The sequence below is a fragment of the Tamandua tetradactyla genome, chromosome 14, assembly GCF_023851605.1.
Source record: "Tamandua tetradactyla isolate mTamTet1 chromosome 14, mTamTet1.pri, whole genome shotgun sequence".
NCBI lineage: Eukaryota > Metazoa > Chordata > Mammalia > Pilosa > Myrmecophagidae > Tamandua > Tamandua tetradactyla.
In genome coordinates this window covers 45340550-45356829 of record NC_135340.1, presented here as the reverse complement: position 1 = coordinate 45356829, position 16280 = coordinate 45340550, and the positions used below count along the sequence as shown (strand labels likewise).

Genomic DNA, 16280 nt, shown 5'->3' with positions numbered 1-16280 from the left:
CTAACCTGGCTACTGCCCTCTCCTCTCTCAAAAAGGGCTGCCTTTCTTCCTATCTTAGTAGGTGTCAGCCTAACCACTTCAGTCACAGCCTCAGCCACAGCAGGAGGGGAGCTGGGACACAATATTTTAACCTCTCAAAACTTCGAAACTCGACTACAGGTAGCCCTGGAATCAACATCAGAATCCCTCTCCTCTCTACAACACCAACTCACCTCACTAACCCAGGTAACTCTTCAAAATCGACAGGCCTTAGACCTGCTGACAGCTGAAAAAGGAGGAACATGTATATTCCTACAAGAGGAATGCTGCCATTACATCAATGAGTCGGGTCTGGTGGAACAAAATATTCAAACCCTAAACAAACTAAGAGACAATCTCTATCACAGAAAACAAGGAAACAACTCTGCTTTAAGCTGGTTTTCTTCTCCCCTGGTGACATGGCTCCTCCCACTACTAGGACCAGTTATCCTAATCTGTCTCTTTTTCCTCCTAGCTCCCTGCCTCCTCAACTTCCTTCAGGGACGCATGAAGGAACTATCCTGGGTAGCAGTCAACCAGATGCTCCTGCATCATTATCATCACCTGCCTTCCTCACCAGATTCCTACAGCCAGCCTCCCCACTCCCCTGGCCATGATGGTTCTAGCCTATAACCCCACACCGCCCCATTACAGCAGGAAGTAGCCAGAAAGATCTCGGCACCCTATTATCACAAAAAGGCTGGAATGTTAGGTCAGGGGAATGGGGAAAGGCACTGCAGCTGGAGCTGCAGAGGCTGTGTCACCCTTCCCAACCTGACTTCCGGAACTAAAGAACTGCCCCTTCCGGATGTTACCTGACCCCCATCCTTAAAAGCTGCCCACACTGAAGCCCATGTGTGGACTCACCTCTCTCCATCTTGGATGCGGTGAGCTCTACCCAGGAGCGCAGAAATAAACTCACTCACTTTAAATTTCCTGGTCTACTTTTCTTCTTTTTCACCCTTTTGCCTCCTAAACCTTTCAGAGGCAACATATGTCAAAATTTGTTGTGTTTGTACAGCCTACTTATTGCATAATTTATAAGACTGCCAGTTTTGAGTTGGGTCAGGCACAAGAAAAGGCTGTTTGCCAGTAGGAATTCCAAAATAAACTGTATGAACAGATGGCTCAGACATCCATTGTTTCCCATTGTTTCACCACCTCTGTCTTTCCTCACATGGGGAATTTTCTAGGAAAAATTAACAAAGAAGGAGAAAACATAGGCTTGGCTTATGACTAGGTTTTCATGTTATGCTGGCACCAGGTTGAAGTGGATTGCCACTGCATTAAATCTTATAAGAAATTACCCTGAAGGACAGTGATGAAGGGAAACCCCTCTAAAGAGAAACATTTCTGGGAATACGTGTAGGTGTATACTTCCTTTGGAAGAACAGCAGGCCTGAGATCCTAATCTACAATAATTGTTAAGCAAGATTGATGGTTTGGCTGATTGGTCAGGGCTAAGAAAGAGCAAGATTATAGAATTATGAGATGGCATTCTGGGAAGGGGTAAGCAGCTGAATTTCTCAGAAAATCTATGGAAAATGAAGCTACACATGTCCAACATAAAAACCTATTAAGCTTATTCACAGCACAGGTGAATGTTAGTAGGTAGCTTTCCCCTGATTTCCTAATACTGCCTAATAGGTCTATAAAACATCACTATGGCAACATAGATGAAATCTCCTCATAGAATCAACAACATAAATTTCCCCTCATTAGTGCTGATCTGGTTACCATCATTGTTGAGTGCCCAACTTGCCAAACAAAGTGAATGACTACTACCCCTGTGTGGTACCAAGAGTCACACACTCTGAGGGAACTGTCCATCCTGTGGCAGATTGAACAGAGTTCTGCCCTCATATTTTGGGGTGGGGGGGCTAGAGACTGATCTTCATAGGCATATTCATATATTCTGTGAATTGAATTTCTTTCTTACCCTAGTGCTTCTGCCAGCACCACCATTCACAGAATGCTGAATCCCTCTCCTTCCTTATTTATTACAATGGGTACCACAGGTAACATTGTCTCTGAACATATTTTTTTAGGAAATGGAAAGTGAGAGTGGGATTACACCCATAAGGATTCCCCAAATTTACTAATGTTCCTTCATGCAGAAATAACTGAATTGATAGAATTCAGTTCATTCAACAGGAATAGCATGTTTAATGCTTAGCTTTTGTATCAACTGAGAGAGAAACATCTTGAAATTTTGGGATACTGTCTTATTTGATGCACTACATATGTTAAACGTGAGGTCAAGCTACGTGTCATCTTTCCCCAGAGCCAGAATGCATGAATCCAAGGTGGAATTAGACAACATAATCTGTGGGGAAATTATTCTGAAGGGTTAGAGATCCTAATGTTGCAGGGAGGGATGCTTTCACCAAAAAACATAGTTGAGACTGGCTTCTCACCACATTGTCCAATTCAAGTTACTGAACAAAGAGGCAGAAAAAAGGTCTGTTTCTCAAAATATTTGTACACATACATATACATATATATACAAACCCTGGAAAACCAGAATTGTGAGCTAGGGGGTGTTTGGAAAGAAATCGTTGAAGGGCCTTGAATATGGTCTAGAATGATGAAAACAGGCTCCAGGTGGGCATGTCTTTTTGGCTCCTTAAAAGCTTCACTCCATAGTGAAGTTCATGATTCACAAAGGGCCAATTTTGGGCCCTATATATTATGGTGACAAAGACAAGTAACCCTCTTGTTTGGCTCTAAGAACAATACTGTTTCCTTGGGTAACAGCCCAAAGGGGTTTCTACTGCACAATGTGGACAAGTAGAATTAAATTTAGAACTTGGGGAATTTACTAGACTACTTCTTCAAATTCCCTTGTCCATTAGTTCTGATCAATAGAAAATAGTGGCAATGTCACTAACTAGGTCATTTTATGTCTATAGAATATTTATGATTAATATCCTATAAGAATGAGGTTTTGGTTATCCCAACAGGTAGAGTACTCATTGAACTAAGTACTGATGGAGGATAAGATGAAATGAAGAAACTTTGTTATCAAGATAAGACTCATGGCTGATGTAGAAACAGGGATTATGCACCTTTGACACCTTTACAGGGTTTTGTGGAATTAAGAGGTATAATGAATTTGGATGGTTATTATTAGATAGGCTGGATATGGTTTGAGGGAAAGGGATGAGCTGAAGGTTTCAAATTTGCAACTTCAGTGCCGTATGAATGATATAAAAGTTTCCATGTTTTCACTGAAAGAAAATGTTATATCCTGAACTCACAGACTTGAGATCTCTGAAAACCTGACATAGAGCCTCATGGTGTGAGTAGTAGATTTGCAATGTAAACTACAATGTCAAATTGCAGGGTGTCTGATGTTAAAATAAGGGCTTTGATTGAAAAAGAATAGGATCCTAAAATGTGGGATGGCAAGATATGGTTTGATAATGATGGTGATGGGGAGATGGGATCCTTTGAATCTGCTGAACCTTTGCTGTATAAATCTATAATGGATTGCCTGGAGGAAAGGGCTTTCAGACATCCAGCCTGTCTTGAAGAAATAGTTTTCAAGCCTCCAGTCTGCTCAAAGCAGTCTGCCATCCAGCATCCACCTAACAAGATTAAACTGTCAGTGTCCGCTAACCCTGTAACAACCTCCCCTGGGAAAATAGCCTTCACTCCTCTGTCTGGAGTGAGTAATCCAGTTTCACCAGATGAAAGTGCAATAGAATACCCTGAGGTAATTGGCTTGAGAGACCCTTCTATTTCTTTCATGAACCATTCGCACCTCCTCTCTTTTCTTCTAGACTTATAACTAGACTAAACATCCAAAAGACACCAAAAGTGAGGTACAAAGTGTGACCCATGAGGAGGTATGCTATACTCCAAAACAGCTGCATAATTTTCCCAATCTATATAGACAGATATCAGGGGATTATGTGTAGGAATGGATATTAAGGGTGTGGGATAGTGGTGGAAAAATATAAAGTTGTTCAAGCTGAATTAATTGATATGGGGCCACTAAGTAGAGATATGCATTCAACTTATTAGCTCAAGGGGTTAGAAAGGGCATTAACAATTTGGATAATTGGCTGAAACTTAGATCAGAAGGTGGCTGACATTACCTGAAGTTAGAATGTCAGAACTTCCCTGCTATAATGTAGATGAGGAAATCCAGAGGTTTAGAGAGATTGGAATGCTAGAGTGGATTTGTCATGGAAGACATGCACAGACACTCCAGGGATGTCCAGAGGACACATTTTAACCAGAACCTTGAGAAATAAATTTGTGAGACTAGCTCCATCATCTCTAAAGAACTCTGTAGTTGTCCTTCTCTGTTGGTCAGGTATACTTTTTAGAACTACTGTCACTGACTAGAACCCTTAAACACAATGGGGAGTGTCATATTCCGTGTTGGCAGAAGCCACGTGGTGACAGTTAATCACTATAGACAAAGTAGGAATTGTCACTATAATGGAAAGTAGACTGAAGGCAGCAGTTCAAATAATCGACTTGATGAACTTGTGGCATTGGCTAGTAGATCACGGGGTACCTAGAAGTACAATAGATGGGCAGTCTACTAAATTCTTGTTTGAGCTGTCTAAGCAGAAGAAGTATACAACTCAAGTGAATAAAAGTCTAACTTGAATGCAAAATCAGAGATTCATTGCCCTTTAATCAATTTCCAGACTTGAAACAGTTTACAGATCTAGAGCCCCTTGAATGAAGGAGGGCCAATACCCTTGCAGAAGGACCCTTTAACACTGTCCAAAATTTACACTTCCTCCGAGCCTTCCTCAAGGATACCTATGGCCTTTTATCAGGTGACTGTGCATTGGGGAAAAGGGAATGATCAGATATTTTGGTAATTATTAGGCACTGGCTCAGAAGTGACACTAAATCCCAGAGACCCAAAACATCACTCTGGTCCAGCAGTCTGAGTGGCTGCTTATAGAAGCCATGTGATTGATGGAGTTTTAGCTCGTGTCCATCTCACAATGGATCCAGTGGTTCTCTGTACCCATTCTGTGGACATTTCCCCAGTTCCAGAATGTATAATTGGAATTGACGTATTCAGCAACTGCAGAATCCCCACATCGGTTCTCTGACACATGGAGTGAAGGCTATTATGGTAGGAAAGGCCAAGTGGAAGCCACTAGAACTGCCCGTACCTAGAAAAATAGTGAATCAGAAGCAATACTGTATTCTTGGAGGGATTTCAGAGATTAGTACCACTTTTGAGGACTTGAAGGATGAAAAGGTGGTGATTCCCACTACATCCCCATTCAGTTCTTCTATTTGGCCTGCACAGAAAACATATGGGTCTTGGAAGATGACAGTGGAGTATTGTAAAATTAATCAGATGTAGGCTCCAGTTGTAGCTGCTGTTTCAGATGTGGCAGTATTGCTTGAGCAAATAAACACATTGTCTTGTACCTGGTATGCAGCTATTGACCTGGAAAATGGAAAAAAATATTTTTTTCTCAATGGCTGTCAGTAAAGACCACCAGAAACAATTTGCATACAGCTGGAAATGCCAGCAGTATTCCTTCACTGTCCTGATTAAGGGGTATTATAACCTTCCCATTTTATGTCACAGTCATGTCCACAGATCCTTGATAATTTCTCCCTCCCACAAGACATCACACTGGTCCATTATATTGATGATATCATGTTGACTTGACCTAGTAAGCAAGAAGCAGTAATAACTCTAGACTTTGTCAAGAGTCAAGGGATGGGAGATATATTCAATATGCAGAGGCCTTCCACCTCAGTTAAAAATCTAGGTGTCCAGTGGTGTGGGACACATCAAGCTATTTCTTCTCAGGTGAAGGATAAGTTGCTGCATCTGGCCCTTCCTATGACCAGAAAAGGGTCACAATGCCCAGTTGGCCTCTTTGGATTTGGGAGACAACGTATTCTTCTTTTGGTTGTGCTACTCTAGTCTATTTACTGAGTATGTAAGTTTGAAATGATTATGTACCCTAGAAAAGCCATGTTTTAATCTTGATCCATCTTGTTGAGGCAGCCATTTCTTTTAATCCCTGCTTAGTACTACAGGTTGGTATTCTAGTTTGCTAGCTACTGGAATGTGACATACCGGAAGCAGAGCAGCTTTTTAAAAAGGGGGATTTATTAAGTTGCTTTTTTACAGTTCTAAGCCTGTGAAAATGTCCAAATTAAACCAAGGTTATAGAAATGTCCAAGCTAAGGCATCAGGGAGAGATATCTTGGTTCAAGAAGGCCGATGATGTTTAGGGTTTCTCTTTCAACTGAAAGGCACATGGCGAACATGGCAATGTCTGCTAACTTTCTCTCCAGGCTTCTTGTTCATGAAGTTACCCCAGGGGTGTTTTCCTTCATTTCAAAATGTTTCTGTCTGTGTGGGCTCTGTGGTTCTCATGCTCTCTCATGGCTCTGTGGTCATTCTCCAAAACACTTTCTCTTTTGAAGGATTCCAGTAAACTAATCGAGACCCACCTGGAACGGGTGCAGTCATATCTCCCTCTAACAAAAAGTCAGCACTCATAATTGAGGAGTCACATCTCCATTAAGGTAACCTAACCAAGTTTCCAACATGCAATACTGAATAGGGTTTAAAAGAAACAGTTGCCTCACATGATAGGATCAGGATTAAAACATGGCTTTTCCAGGACACATAATCCTTTCAAGCTAACATGGTTGGGTGCTTGATTTGATTTTCTCAAGGGAGATGTGACACATCCAATTGTGAATATTAATCTTTGAGTAGAGGAGATACGACTTCACTCATTCCAGGTGGGTATTGATTAGTTTACTGGGATCCTTTAAAAGAGGGCACATTTTGGAAAGAGATGAAGAAATAGAATGTCCCTGGGGGAGCTTTATGAAACAAGAAGCCTGGAGAGAAAGCTAGCAGATGTCACTATGTTTTCCATGTCACTTTCTAGTTGAGAGAAAACCCTTTAATATCACTAGGATTTTTGGATCAAGGTATCTTTACCTGGATACCTCAGATAGAACATTTCTATAATTTGCTTTAATTTCAACATTTTGAAAGGTTTAGAACTGTAAACTTGCAACTTAATAAATTCTTCTTTTAGAAAGCCATTCAATTTCTGGTATATCACATTCTAGCAGCTTGCAAACTAGAACACTGAGTGACTAGAAAAGATGCTAGTTTTGAGAGGAGACCTGAACAAGATGAGACTCTGCAACACGTCCAGGCTGCTGTGCAAGCTGCTTTGCCACTTAGGCCACACGATCCAGCAGATCCAATTGTGCTGGAAGTGTCAGTGACTAATAAGGATGCTGTCTGAAGATTTTGGCAGGTGCCTATACAGAAGCACAACTCAGACCCTTAGGATTTTGGAGTACAGCCTTACCATCTTCTACAGATAACTACTCTCCTTTTGAGAAACAGCTTTTAGTCTGCTACTGGGCCTTAGCAGAGACTAAACACTTAATCATAGGCCACCAAGTTACCATGAGACCTGAGTTGCCTATCATGAGTTGGGTTTTGTCTGATGCACCAAGTCATAAATTTGGGCATGCATGGTAGAACTAAGTCATAAAATGGAAATGGTATATAAGAGATAGGGCTTGATCAGGTCTTGAAGACACAAGTTACATAGGAAGTGACCCAAATAACCATGGCCCCACTTTTGCCACATTACTTTCTTTTTCCCAGATGAGAACTATGGCTTTTTGGGGAGTTCCTTATAGTCAGCTGACTGAGGAAGAGAAAACTTGGGCCTGGATTACAAATGGTTCTGCATGATATGCGAGGACCACCCACAAGGGGAAAGCTGCAACACTAATCCTCTTTCTGGGATGTCCTTAAAAGATAGTGGTGAGGGGAAATTCTACCATTGGTTTAACTTTGAGCAGTGCATCTGGCTGTTCATTTTGCTTGGAAGGAGACCTGGCCAGAGGTGCATTGTATACTGACTCAGGGACTGTTGCTAATGGCTTGGCTAGATGGTCTGGGACTTGAAAGCAGCATGATTGGAAAATTGGTGACAAAGGGGTCTGGGGAAGAGGTATGTAGATAGCCTTTCTGAGAGGGCAAATAACATGAATATATTTGTGTCCCATGTGAATGCTCACCAAAGGGTGACTTTAGCAGAAGAATGTTTTAATAATCAAGTGGATAAGATGACCTGTCCTGTGGGTATGCCATTCTCTTTCCTCAGCCACTCCTGCCATTGTCCAATGGGCTCATGAGCAAAGTGGGCATGTGGTAGGAATAGAGATTATGGATGGGATCCGCACATGAACTTCCACTTACCAACGCTGAACTGGCTACAGCCACTGCTGTGTGCCCAATGTGTCAGCAGCAGAGACCCACAGTCAGGCCCAATGTGGCACCAAACCCCAAGGTGATCAGCCTGCTGACTTGTGGCAGGTTGACTACATTGGGCCACTTCCATCAGGGAAGATGCAGCAATATGTTCTAACTGGAATAGACATATACTCTGGATATGGGTTTGCCTTCCCTGCAAGCAATACTTCTGCAAAAACTTACAAATACCTTATCGTTCATCATGGTGTTCCACACAGCATTGCTTCTGATCAAGGAACTCACTTCACAGCAAATGAAGTGTGGGAATGGGTACCTACTCATGGAATTCTCTGGTCTTATCATGTTCCCCATCATCCAGAGGCAGCTGGATTGATAGAACAGTGGAGTGATCTTTTAAAGACCCCATTATGGTATCAGTTAGGTGGCAATGATTGCAGGGCTGGGGTAGTGCTATCCAGGAGGCTTTGTATGCTCTGAATCAGTGTCCATCTTATGGTTCTCTTTCTCTCAAAGCCAGGATTCATGGGTCCAGGAATCAAAAAGCGGAAATGGGAGTGACAGCCTCACTATCATCTCTAGTGATGCACTAGGAAAATTTCTGCTTCCTATTCCTGAACACTTAACCTCTGCTAGTCTATAGGACTCAGTTCTAAAAGCAGGATTGCTACTACCAGGAGACACAACAAAGATTCCATTGAACTGGAAGTTAAGGCACAAAAGAGATTCCTATTCTGTCTGGGGTGATTCTTCCTGACTATGAAGGGCAAATAAGACTGGAACTACACAATGGAGGTAAAGGAGTATTTTCCTGGACTACAGGAGATCCCATAGAGAGTCTCTTGGCCCTTCCCAGTCCTGTGATTAAAGTCAATGGAAAGCTGCAACAACCCCATCCAGGCAGGACTACTAATGGTCCAGAAACTTTAGGAATGAAGGTTTGAATCACCCCAGCTAGCAAAGAACACAGACAGCTGAAGTGCTTGCTGAGGGCAAAGGGGACATGGATTGCGTAGTAGAAGAAGGTAGTGATAAATATGAGCTATGGCCACATGACCAGTTACAGAAATCAAGACTGTAATTATATGAACATTTCCTCCCTGTATTGTTCTGAGTATGTTTGCACTGATTTTTAAGCAAATCTCTTGTTTTCCTCTTATTCTATGACATAAATTGCATTGTTCATGTTATGGTATTTAATTCACAGGATATGAAGTTTAAGGGTGAATGCTACCTAAGTACTTGCACCTTATTCTGGAGGGATGTAGTACATTTCTGGTTGTTATGCAGGACTGTTAAGCATTGTTAGGCAAAACATATGTCTGTTATTGTGTTCTGTTTGGAAAGTAAGCATGTTTCAAGGTGATGTGTATAGCTGCCATGTTGACAATAAGTGGAGTGTGATGGTTGGAATCTGGTGTCAAATTGGCCAAGTTATGATGCCCGGTTGTCTGGTCAGTCAAGCACTGGTATGACCATTGCTGCAAGGATATTTTGTGGCTTGTTGATAAACTGGTATATGAAATCAGCAATCAGCTGTTTGTATGTGTGGCTGATTACATCAACGATCAATCCGCGCCTCTTGCCAATGAGATAACCCAATCACTTGAATTGTTGCAAGCAGGGATTCTTCAGCCAGTGAACCTCGCCTGTGGAGTTCATACAGACACTTCATCAGAGATGCAAGCTTCACAGCCTGCCCTGCAGATTTTAGACTCTTCCTTTCCCACAGTTGCATGAGACGTCTTTATATATCTCACATTTAGAGATATCTCCTTTTGTTTCTGTTTCTCTAGAGAACCCTGACTAATACAATGATGTTCAATATCATTTTCCCTGAACACTATGTCTTGTGCTGTTCATCCCCTGGTAAAAGGTAGCAGTGGATATAGAAAATAAAATGATAGCTTCCATTTGTCCCTCCAGTCCTACCATCAACCCTCCTGCATCCTACTATTTTCCCTCGGAATCTGACCAGAATGAGCTAACAGGCTTCTTGTTCTGGATTTTCTGATTGGTTTAGCCAGTGTGGAACTCTGCAAGAGATCCAAATGTGGGAGAGAGATGACTGAGATCTGGCCATTTGCATTTGCTCCTTCTCTGCAGGATCTTAGTGGGCTGGCTGGGATTTTTGACAGTGGCCCTCACTACAAAGATTCTTATTTTTTAGATTTAATCTACACTGCCCTTGCCCCTTTAGGCCTAAGAATTGTAATGTGTACTTCTGCTCATTCTAGCCTGGTGTAGTGTACCACTCTTTGTTTTCTGACACATTGGTTTGTAAGGATTCCTTTTTTAATTAAGACTTTCTTAGGTTACCTAATTTGAATGTGGTGTCTCTTATCATGGCAGGTTCCTGATTGATACAAGTATACAAACATTAAAGAAGAAAATCTTTGTTTTCTTGCCTTGTGGTCCAACTGTTCTGAAGTACTTATGGAAGAAGGTTTATTGTCTATTTGTTCAGATACGTATGTATTTATGCACATGGCAACATACTACCTCTACTGTTTAGCTAGTCACTGTTTTACTTAACAATATATGTGGTTATCTTTTAAATGTATAGACTCTGAAAATGCTTTTTAGTGATTGTAGAGAATTTCAGTGTATGGGTGTATTATACTTTAATTTATTGTCAATTGATATTTCGGTTTTAAGTCCTATTCAATGGAATGAATTTCTGTACTGCCAAAGCTTTGTGTCCACCCATAATTGCTCAATATATGATTGTTTGAAAATGAAGCCTTTGGGTATATTCTTCCAACATTTAAACTATATTATAATTAAACACATTTGTTTTTCTAGAGGTAAACAAAGTGATTAGAGTAAAATTATTTGAGTTAATATTTATTTACTTTTAGAGATTTCTTTTTTGGGGCAATAACCCATATTTGTAAAATATCAACAAAATGGCAAAGAAAATAAGCAGAAAATATCCCACTCTTTTCCCTCTTCCTCTCTAGTGCCTTATTATAAGTTCATGGAAATACTGGTTTCTCTGGCCAAACCAAATATATCCCTGGTGGTAAAATCCCTTGATCCATGAGCTCCTTGTAAACTCATGTCTTTGGAGTTATCACTTGGTCACTTTCCTGTAGCACTGATATTTCCATTTACTCCAATGATGATATTTTATATGGTATTTTGTTTTAGAGAAAACAGATGAATCTGGACTCCATAAATATGTTCTTCTGTTTATACAGGTAAAATGGAACCATGAAAGTACATTTTACATTAGAAAGAGTAGATTAAATGTCATATAAGATTCTGTAGTTGGAATTGCTGTGGACATAAATCACATCCTAATGGGCATGAGTGTCATCTTTACCCATGGTAGATAGTGTCTGGAGTTAAGAATTGAGCAGTAGAGGAGAATAATAGGAGGGGATTGACATTTGGAAATGGCTAATTGATGTTTTTGATTTTTATGCAGAACTACACTGTGTGTCTAGAGTAATGTTAAGGATATTAGAAAAAGGCAAATGGCTTTATAATGTTTTGTATTCAGCAGAGGCTATGGTTAAATCACTGTGTTACTAGTAGCAGGGAGTGAGAATCATTCATAGAATTATCACTTGAAACAGTTATGTGTTTCTGTATCATGAGATGCAAGAAAGGGAGGATGAGAAATGAGGTTGGAAATGAGCTTGGAAAGCACTAGATTGGAAAGAACTTTGATCTATTAGGAGCTTGTTGTTCATCTGGAGGTAAAAATAACCCATTAAACCATTGACGCTATGATTAGAATTGTTTTGAACACTTTGAATAACTGTGGGAACAGAAAAGTTGTAGGAAAGTGAGCATCCTGGTGAGGCTTTGTTTGTGAGAGCTGATGAATGCAGGGGCAGTGAGAAGAGAAAGGAACAGACACAAGGCACATGCATTGAAGGACATGAATTATCTTCATATTACAGATAGGAGAATGGGAGGGCTCAGAAATGAAATGGATGTCACACAGCATCACTGAGTTAATAGGTGGCTAGATGTGGAATGTAAATGTGGTTTTCAGATACTGAAGCCTAAATCCATTTCATTATACCATGCAGCTTATTTCAAAATATAGAAATAGTTTTTGTTAGGTATTGTTTGCCATTTGCAAACTCACTGAGAGAGGAAATTAATGAATGAAATGGCTATACATGAGAATCTATCTTTAGTATGTAACTGTAGATTAACTCCAGAGTCCTTGCATCCACATTGAGATTAATGATCAACATCAGTGTACAGTGACTCAAAGATGTATTCAAGCTGCTTACCTTAGTCTTGTTATATATCTAGCACTCTTTGAGACACTGTGGGGATTATAAAGAAACATGGCAAGTGGAATAGCACTATGATCTATTTAGGAAGTTGAAATGAAACCCTAGAAACAGAAAACTGCTTGAGTTGAGAATGATTTCAGGAAGAAGGTGGAACTAGAGTACATGTAAAATTGAGTAAACTTCCATGGGGTAACCCTTGCTGAATTCTCTTCAGGGGGAAGAAAGAGAAGTGGGGGGGAAAAATTGAATGAAGCACATAAATCTGGCAATTTTTTTTAATCATGAGTCCATTCAAGAGACAACTTGTTCAAGTGGAATATTTTCCTGAACAATCAGTATAAGAAGAAATGTTTTACAAATTGGCAAGTTTCCCAGGACTCTGAGTTACATTAATTTGTTGACACACCATTGTCAGAGATGGTTAATTGTCATGGAGGCTGAAACACTAGTCAGTGGTATATCAATATGTGGCAGTTATCCACTAATATAAGGGTTCATCTTTCATGAACAGTTCCTGTCATCACTCTACCACGTATTTTTATTCAGGATGAATTTTCAGGGGTCACAGATAAATGAGGGAAAAGAGGAACTGAAAAGAGTATTGATCTAGAAGTCAATGAACCTGGGTTCTAGTCTAAGCTCTAACATGAGGTAAATTTATGGTTTTCATCAATTTACTCAACATATGCAGTTATGTGTTTCTAGCTGTGTAGTAAGCAGAGATTTTCCTAAATTAGGAATTTTGAGTTCATCAGTAGGGTCCAAAGTTGATCTCCTTGATTTCATTCTTCTTGAATAGGTTTAGCATACTTGCTTTTAGTCTTTTTCTTAATTTTGAAAAGGCAAATCTTTCATTTTTTCTGAATTCCATTGACTTGATCATTCTTACCTGGTCAGTCTCTAACCCAAAGCAAATTAAAATTTTATTCATCCTTTCAGCAAATACTTATTTGTCCCTATTATGTAACTGGAGTGATTCAAAGTTTTTGGTTGTTACAGCAAATGAGACAGATGTGGTCCCAAACTTTATTAAGCTTGCAGCATAGTTGTGTGGAAAACTGAAAAATTAATAATCAATTAATTACATTTGTGGTAGATATAACAAGCGATATATTGCTTTTTAAGAGAATATTAATTTAGTTTACATGTTATAGTTTTTATTTCTATAATAAAAAGAGTATGCATTTTACAGGAGGAGATTATAATTTTTTATTGAAATATCTTTTCTGAAATGACATTTTGATGCTTTCTGTTGGCTAATACCTCCACATTTTCTTATTCATTCATTAATTTAATCTCATATGTTCTGTGCTATTTTGGGCTACTGAAAGGAACAGTAGAATTAACATCTACTGAATAGTTAATATAAAATACATTATTTATCTTAATAATTGCATTTTGATAGATAAACTGTGGCTCAGTTTCTCTATAAAAAAAACTACCCAAGATAACTTGTAAGTGTTTAAACTACACTGTGCTTCTTCTCTAAATAAAAGTAAATAAAAACAAGATAATGTAATAAGTTCTTACACAGAAGTTTGAATAAAATGCTTTTCAATCCACTGTGATGTTTTTCTAAAGCTTTAAGCTTTTCAGATCATGTGCAAATTACTTTTGGCCAGTACATCCCAAATTATCTGTCGTGAAGTTCCAGGTTCTTTGTTTTAATTTTCTAGTTCTTCAGGTACTGATACCTTTATAAAATACAAAATTAGCATCACTTAGTGTGTTGCTATTATATCAAGTAGCTGCAATTTTAATTTCTCTACCAGTGATGCATATGTCAGATAGTTCATAGACCTAAATCCCTGTCTGTGGATCACTTCTCAGTAGCACTGTTTCAGGGAATACAAACATGAATAAAGCCCTAAGTGTGGACTTCAAGAAGCTTGCAGTATACTTGTGAGTTAGAGATTTATAATATCATGACAATATAAGATACTAAAATGAACAAAAGTAACATAAAGCAAGACTTCACAGATGTGGTAAATATTTACTAAGTCCTCAGGTAAACATATTCCCAAAGTGGAGAATATGGAGGAAGGGAGGAGAGGTCTGTCTGCCACACTAAGGCTTTTAGGATTGAAAGTGGATGCAATAGTAATAGTTTTATGTGACTGGGGCCAGGCTATGTTAGTCTGTACCAAAATTCAAAAAGAGTTGCTGTAACCCATGTTAATCATCTTGTGTCTCATGAGGAACATTACAGCATCTACCCTGAGATGGAGAAGTAGGATATTAAATGCAGAGATGACTTGGTGATTGAGGCAGCTGCATATGACAACCACCAACTTCTTGAGGTGATAACAATATCAGAGGCTATGAGCACATTAGGTCAGATGTAATGCTTAAATGGAAATAGGCTCTTAAAATTTGGTTTTTCTCTCTTAAAATTTGTTTTTTCTCTCCTAGTCATTTATAGAAATGCTATTCACAAATATCATTGTCATATTTATATATTTTTCCCATTCCTTTCCTTCAGGCAGCCCTGGTAACAAAGCCAATGGATAGAGTGAATCACTCTGTGGTATCAGAATTTGTGTTCCTGGGACTCACCAATTCATGGGAACCCCAGCTTTTCCTCTTTATGTTCTCCTCCATGCTTTATGTGGCAAGCATGGTGGGGAACTCCCTCATTATGCTCATGGTGACTTTGACCCTCACTTATACTCCCCCATGTACTTTCTGTTGGCCAACCTCTCCCTAAATGACTTGGGTGTTTCTTCTGTCATTTCTCCCAAGATGATTTTTGACATTTAGAAAGCGCAAAATCATCTCCTTTGGAGGCTGCATCACTCAGATCTTCTTCATCCACGTCATTGGTGGTGTGGAGATGGTGCTGCTCATAGCCATGGCCTTTGACAGATATGTGGCTATTTGTAAGCCCCTCCACTATCTGACCATCATGAGCCCACGGATGTGCATTTCCTTTTTAGTGGCTGCCTGGGTGGTTGGCCTTATTCATTCTTTGGTTCAATTGGCTTTTGTCATAAACTTACCCTTTTGTGGTCCTAATTTGTTGGATAGCTTTTACTGTGACCTTCCTCGATTAATCAAACTTTCCTGAACTGACACCTACCAACTGGAGTTTATGATCACAACTAATAGTGGATTCGTCTCTGTGAGTTCCTTCTTCATATTGCTCATTTCTTATATTGTCATCATTTTCAGTGTTCAGAAACTCTCTTCAACTGTTTCATTCAAGGCTCTGTCCACACTCTCAGCTCATATCACTGTGGTAGTTTTGTTTTTTGGTCCTTTGATATTCTTTTATACATGGCCATCTCCTTCCATACCCCTGGATAAGTTTCTTTTCATTTTTGATGCAGTTGTTACTCCTTTCCTGAATCCTATGATTTATACATTCAGAAATCAAGAAATGAAGGTGGCAATGAGGTGAGTATGCAGACAGTTAGTAAGTTATGGGAAAATATCTTAAGTGATTGACTACCATTTGAAGTCTCCTCCTTGACTACTGGAGTTCCTTTTTTGCTAGTCAAAATCAAAGAGAAGCTTCTCCTTACCCTACCTTGGTTTGATTATTCATGCTGATAAAGAGTGTATCTTGTCATTTACTTAAGAATAAGTGACGCTCACTTCTGAAAAGAGAGGAGTTTCATATAAAGTATTTACAAACCAAAGATTATAAAAAAAATCTATGCCTCAATCTTAGGGAATAATATTTTTATGAAGTAATTTTTATTAAAAATGCAAGAGGACAGGCTTCTTTCAGGTCTTCT

At 39.5% G+C, this 16280-nt stretch overlaps 1 pseudogene; it reads left to right on the top strand.

Annotated features, from left to right (window-relative positions):
- Positions 1 to 15043: 15043 nt before the first annotated feature.
- LOC143655076 (olfactory receptor 4F3/4F16/4F29-like) lies at positions 15044 to 15979 on the top strand (annotated as a pseudogene).
- The last annotated feature ends 301 nt before the right edge of the window (positions 15980 to 16280 follow it).